Source organism: Marmota marmota, unplaced genomic scaffold (assembly GCF_001458135.2).
Source record: "Marmota marmota marmota unplaced genomic scaffold, marMar, whole genome shotgun sequence".
Classification (NCBI taxonomy): domain Eukaryota; kingdom Metazoa; phylum Chordata; class Mammalia; order Rodentia; family Sciuridae; genus Marmota; species Marmota marmota.
The window spans coordinates 4,928,708-4,935,930 of NW_025999905.1; the positions used below are offsets into that span (position 1 = coordinate 4,928,708).

The 7,223-nt window shown below is 37.2% G+C and overlaps 1 protein-coding gene across 4 annotated transcripts in view; it reads right to left on the bottom strand.

Annotated features, from left to right (window-relative positions):
- Positions 1–7,223, bottom strand: part of Dock4 (dedicator of cytokinesis 4) — a 443,711-nt gene that overhangs the window by 364,801 nt on the left and 71,687 nt on the right. The window lies entirely within an intron of this gene.

Consider the following 7,223-nt stretch of genomic DNA (forward strand, 5'->3'; position numbering starts at 1 on the left):
ATAAATACTTTTTTGTTTACTAAATGAATGAATGATAGAATAAATGCATGCTTATATACAAGGTACAAGAAATAGATAAAATGTGATACATACATTATTTATTTATTCACTGATTTTTGTTGCAACATTCATTAGGTGCTTATGAGGAGTCAAGTATGACAGCAGTTGACAAGGAGACAAAAAGAGTCACACAACATAGACCCTGACCTTAAAGAGGCAATAGGAGAGACAGATGTGAAGCCCAATGACACAAAAAGGAGGGAGGGAAATGAACAAAGGAGGGTGTGTAACAAATTTCATGGCTTCAACTGATCTACTGGCGTAGGGACTAGGGACAAGGAGGAGACAACTTTTAAGTTCTATCCCTGGAAAGAGGCCATTGGTCCTATGGGGAAAACACACAGGGTCTGGAGGCAGAGGTCCAAATCAGACAAAAGAGGCCCTTCGTATGATCATTATCACTGTGAACCTGAGCAGCTTTCAAAATCTCATTTCAGGCCAATTTACTGGTGTCTCTGTTGAGGGCTAAGATAAAAGGGGTATGATGAGGGGAGGAGAGGGTGGCCATCCTCAGACCACATGGACTACCACAGTGGCTGGTTCTCACTTTGATAAGATCTCTTAAAGCCAAGTAAACTGGCCCCCTACTTTGCAGCCGAAGGTCATTTTCTCTGTGGTCTGTTAGTCTTAACTATAGGGATTCCTGAAGAGGCTTACACCACACGGTTTCAAAGGCATACTTTTTGCTTGAATTAAAAAGATTCAGCACAGTTACAGAAGCACAGATTGCCATTCCAAAAGGATTTCTAGGTATCATGAACAAAAGAATGGAACATAACCAGGAAGAACCTGGGAGAACAACAGGACATTTGGTCATCCCTGCCTGGTGGCAGCTCACACAAAGGATGCGATGTTAAAAATAGAATCAACAAACATTCACGCAGAGCTGGTATCTGGAAACAGCATAAAGATTGATGGCATCCCTGCCCTGAAAGGACCTTACAGGAGGAAACTATGGAGAACAGGCAGGCATACACACAGCAAGGCGGTCAGACAATGGCTTTCATGGGGGGATAAAAACCCTTCAGTCTTGTTGGTGCACCTACGTTCCCAAATCCTTGGTTACAAAGCAGGAGGGAGCAGGGGACCCACAGAGAAAAATTCTTAAAGAATGAACAAAATATTATTTGGCTTTAGGGAAATTTACTCCTGGTTTATTCTTCCCCTGGGGCACTCAGCCCACAGCTTGACAGACCCACACTCCCTGCAGGATTCATTAAATAAGGAGGCCCCCAGAGAACTCTGCTCTCTGTCCAGAGTTTTACTCCTGAATTTCACTTGAGAGTACATGGAAGTGAAATATTAGATTCAGTATTTTGGTTCCTTAGAATTTAGTATCATAAATTCTAGGATCACCAAATCCCTTAAATTCCAGAAGAATTATCTCCTTCTCTATTATAATACCCCCCTGGGACTTTCAAATCTTCACTGCAATCTAGATCCCAGGACAGGAATGTAAGACACACTGCTTCTCTCAGGTGTTTTAAGGGCAGGTGATAAACTACAATTAACAGTAGTAATCTGTGTACCTGTGAGAGTCACTGATTTCCTCAAATGCAGTTCTTTCTAGCCAGACTGAAACCAAAATAGAACCCAAAAATGAGGCAGAATTGATCTGTCTACTTCAAAAATATTTTTGTCGTGAATCTTCTTAAACATCTTCAAATAATCTAAATTTTCCTATTTAATCTTGAATTTATGCTTTCAGATTTTATACCTCCTTACCTAAATGAAAAAGAATAAGTATAAAAACTGTTTTGATGTATTCTTAAAAAGAATAAAGACTGTATGCCAAAAAGCACTGTATACAGGCTGATAGTTGTTAAGTGGCCCAGTGTTTCTCAAAACTGTTAAGTCATCCCTCATTAATGCTTCATGAAATCACCCACCCAATGGAGTGGAATGGAATGGAATGGAATAGCATAGAATGGGAAAGAAAAACTAGAGTGTAACTCCCGTTTTCAGGTTAACTGTTATTTTTGGTGTAACTTGTATCATGCTGTGAGGTCAGGTTGATCAAAGAGACATTTTGAAAAACGTAAATGCACTATTCATAGTACTTTGAATTCTACTCCATTCCAATGCTTTAGAGTCATTTCTATTGTAATCAGTCTAAGTCCCAGACTCTATCATTTAGACCCAAAGAAGACAAATTATGTTGGGCCTTTACTATAGCAATAGCATTACTCCTCCCAGAGACACAGAAAGGCAGCAGTGACCACAGCAGCTAGAGAGGGGGTAAATGCTCCAACCAGAACCATCAAGACCCTAACTCTCTTGAAGTAATCTTCTTCACAGACACCAGACTTCAGCACGAAGAGTTGACCAAATGAACTGCAGAGAGTGAAGAGAGTGTTCTTACTAACGTTTATAATTTACAAAATTTTGTTGGGCTGAGGATGTAGCTCAGTGGTAGAGCACTTGCCTAGCATGTATGTGAGGCCCTGGGTTCAAACCCCAGTATCACATACACACACATACACACACAAAATAAAATTATAATGATAAAATACCTAAGACCACAAAAATGAATTCTAGAATGAAAGCTATATCAAGGTGAGTTTCAAAAACTCTCATGTGTGTTAACCTATTTAATAAGAAAAATACTCTCCCATGATAAGCATGTTCTATTCCTCGAAGTAGAAGTAATGATTTAAAAAAAACATATTTACTTCAGTAATTTTCTTAATTAGTATTCACTTTGACTGCTGTAAAATTTATCTCAATCTTAAAACACAAATGAAATAAATAAAAATCTGCTTAACCAATGTAGCCCTTCGTATATAATTTATACTCTTTTTAAATCCTTGGTCAGTTCAATTTTGCCTTAACTAAGACATAATCTGCTTTAAATAAGACATAATTATTGCAATTGGGGCTCTTTAAATTAATTCACTTAAATACTTAATTGAAAGTGGGTGTATTTTTCAAGCAAATATAATTCAAGTTTGTTTTTTGTTGTGAATTGAAAGTCATTTAAAAATAGCTAAATTCATGGAAGTAAATAGCCTCTTATTAATATATTTATTTTTTATTTATTTTTCTTTTTCATGCTTTTTGTCAAACCCAGAAAATCTATCTATAAAGATACAAAGGTAACTATAAAGTATCTTTTTATACTTTCTTGATACAGAAAGTACTACACATCTAGTAGGTACTGAAGGAAAATAATGTTTTTGGAATGGAAAGATTTCATGAGACATGTTAAATTTATTCCAATACACAATTATAGTCTAATTTATTTATTAAATTTTATTCCCTAAAGCAAGTTCTTATTAGCTATATAACCCATCTCCTTTAATCAACAGAAGGCCATCAATCCAAGCGTTCAGTATTACATCCCCTCAATTGACATCCCGCTGCTTTGATTAAGTAGCCTGAAGATGATTATAAAGGAATTAAAGCACATCTAGACTAGAAATTCAACCATCAGAAACTTAAATTACAAAAGAAAAAAAACAGATCGAATAGTTTTTTTCTCTCTTTTCCAAAGGTTACATAATATCCTAATCATTATTTCACCAAAAAAAAAAAAATTAATTACTGCAAATTACCCCAATATGTAATGATGAAAACCTAATTTTTTTCTTTCCCTATGGAATATCTGGAAGGCCAGTGGGAATAGCAAATAATAAGAAAACCATCCATCCTTCTTGATTCCCTTCTACATATATCCTAATTCCAAGACACCTGCCACAAATTAATAATCTGTCTCTAGCAAAAGGAGAAAGCCAAGCATCAGACAACCATCAAAAACTAATAAGATTTTTCTCTTCGCATCTTCTGTGCCACAGATTAAAAGGGGGAGTTCTTTAGAGTTATTCCAAAGATGCCAGTGTAAATTAAACATACTCTCAGAAGTTTTCATCTCACTACAGTTTAGAACCCAAATCAAGAGCTTGCAAAACTTCAAAGCTCTGAAGAAATTACAACAAAAAGAATGAAACTTGTTTCTTTTATGTCTAATAAGTATTTTAATATAAAAAGAAATATAGAAACATTATAAAATATAGCAACACATAAAAAGTCATTATCTGCTTATAGATTTTTCTCTGTGTGGCTTATTTAACAGCTGCATTCCCAGACTGGCCTGTAAATCACTCAGCTTAAAAACATGCCACAATTCCCAATTCCACTGACACGTACAATGCATTTAAAAAAACACAAAATAATCTTTATTAGCCTAATCCAGATATTTATGAAAAGATAAATCTGCAATGAAATGCCATAGTTCATTCATTCGCTTATATGTCTGGAGCTCTTTTCCTGTGTCAAGCCCTTTGCTAGAGCGTGAGGAGATGACTAAGAATCATCTCTGCCCTCACAGCTCATAATCAGGTGGAAGACAAAAGACTCCATAAAATAACTAGATTTCAAGGTCAAATGCTGTAAAAAACATCAAAATGATATAAGTAAAATAGTAGACAAGAAAGGCAGAAATCATGACACTGTAGGTAATCAGGCAGGTTGTTTTGATGGAGAACAAACTTAAACTGAGTCTTGAAGGATGAATAGAATTTTGAAAAGCAGAGACTGATGGCTAAGTTGAAAAATGACAAGAGCACAAGTGCTGACATTTCCCAGAAGGCTAGTATGTATGTCAGCACTGTGTTGTGAGCCTTTATTTATGGTAGCCTGCCATTTCTTCTCAATGAGGAAACACAATGGGATTCAGCTATTGCATTTGGGAGAGAAGCAGAAAAGCAGGGAAGGGTTGAATGAGAATGTATGGGACTTCCAATATTGAGTCACAAATTCCAGACCTTACCAAAGGTAAAAATGGAAAATGACCAACTATGTTTCTGAATGTCAAAAAAAGAAACAAAGAAAAGGAAAAATTTTGAGAGCAAGAAGGTACACTGGGTCACAATATTGCTAAGGATAAATGGTATAGATAACGGCCAAGTACACTTAAAAATTTTTGTGATTGCTTATGTGGTGTTGTATGCTATATTTCATTCAAAATACTAAGATATGGAGGAGTTCTAAAGATCATTTATTTCACCTGGGATTCAAATTGAATAAATCCTTCTTATCTCCCAGCAAGATCCCCTGACCATCTCAACACCTACACAACAGGCAACTTCACACTGAGCCCCTGCTGTGTCAAGCCCTCTGGCAAGTGGAGGTTATATTTCTCAGCAGCTTGAGAGCTTAGAATAATTTCTTTGAGCTAAAATCTTCCTTATAGCTTGGTCCTTTGATCCAAGAAATGGAGGAATACCAAACAACATTTTTCATCTATTCTAAGACATGCTCCCTTCACATACCAACAACTAGAGAATCAGAGGGGGCTTTACAAATGATTGTGTGTCTTAATTTTAATTGGCAGCAATTTTTATTAGAGGAAAATAAAATGATGATGCATTTTATAACCAGTGATATCTTAGATACAATAAAACTAAGTACGATAATAATTTTACATGGCTTGGCCCAATCCCTCATCAATGCTCATCTCTCTTCCAGTTTGATAAACTTTCTCAAAAGTAGAGATAGCAAGCCAGAATGGTGGCACATGCCTGTAATCCCAACAGTTCAGCAGGCTAAGGCCAGAAGGGTTGCAAGTTCAAATCAGCATCAGCAATGTAGAGAGGCCCTAAAGAACTTAGTGAGACTGTCTTAAAATAAAAAAAAGGGCTAGGGATGTGGCTCAGTGTTTGAGCTCCTCTGGGTTCTATCCCTGGAAAAAAAGAAAAAAAGTAGGGATACAAAGCAGGTACTAAGGCAGACACTCTGGTCCAGCAACAGTCTTCATTTACCAATTCTGTGACCTGGAACTGTATCACATGTCTCTGTATTTCAGTTTCCTAATCTACCAACAATACCTAACTCATAGAAGCTCTGTGTGTTTGTTACATGAGGATGTGTGTGTGTATGTGTGTACGTGTGTGTACATGTGTATGTATATATAACATATATCCTTTGCGCAATATTAGGCACACCTTCAGCATTGTGTAATGTGCTAACCATCTTCATCATCACCAGCTACTAGATTAAATAACTGCCTCTATAATCATCATCCTTATGACAGAATTTCTAAGGCCTTTGCCCATTTCAGAGTCCACTCCAATTTGTTAACATCTTCCTAAACAATGTGTTGTCAGAAACAAACACAATATTCTGTGTGTGGCTGGGCATGTATATGGCTGTAGAAGACAATTACTGCCCTGACTCTTGATACCAAATATAGAGCAGGGGTTACAGTCTCTTAGGTAGAAATGGTTCATTATGCAACAGTTTCATCAAGAGTAAAATTTTTAAAATGCAAAGGACAACTTGTGGACTAGACACAGTTTAGGAAAGGGGCAAGATCTCAACCTAACCTTAGAAAATGTGAGAAAAGAATTTTATTTCATCTAACCTAAAATGAGACAGGGAATGGGAAATGTATCAAATTAACAAATTCAGTGGCAGCCTGATGCTTCTGTAACCAGGTGTGACAAAATAGTAAGTGCCTTAATGTAGTAGCAGTGATAATGAGAAGTGTTTCTGAAAGAAAAGAAAAAAAGTATATTCAAGGAGACACAACTAAATTCCAGGATGCACTTGAAAGACAGTAAAGCCCTTTAGTTTAGAGAAACAGGGAGATGGAAGAAGATGATTCAAAGAGAGCAAGAGAATGGAGGTCTGAGCAAGACAGCACTCTTGACGCCAGACCACAGGTCTCCCAAAAGACTGATATGAGTTAAGAAGTGAGTAGGCGAACCAAGGGACTGTGAGGGACTCCAACACAGCTATGAATTTGCCAAACTGAAGTTTATAAGGAAGTAAAATAATATCTCTAGAATTTTAGTTACCATCCAGCTCAATTTCCTTGCGGTTAAGAGGAGGAAAAAGAGGCCCCAGTACTAAGGTAAAGCACCAAAATGAGCCAAGGCTAGATATCACAGTTCCCAAGTCCAGATTAGTTGCTCTTCTCTCCCAAAAGTTTGTGAAATGGTCCAAGAATAAAACCTAACATAGGCCAGGCATGGTGGTGCACTCCTAGAATCCCAGTAGCTTGGGGGGCTGAGGCAGGAGGATAGGGAGTTCAAAGCCAGCCTCCACAAAAGTGAGGCACTAAGCAATTCAGTGAGACCCTATCTCTAAATAAAATACAAAATAGTGCTGGGGATGTAACTTAGTGGTCAAGTGCCCCTGAGTTCAATCCCTGGTACCGCCCC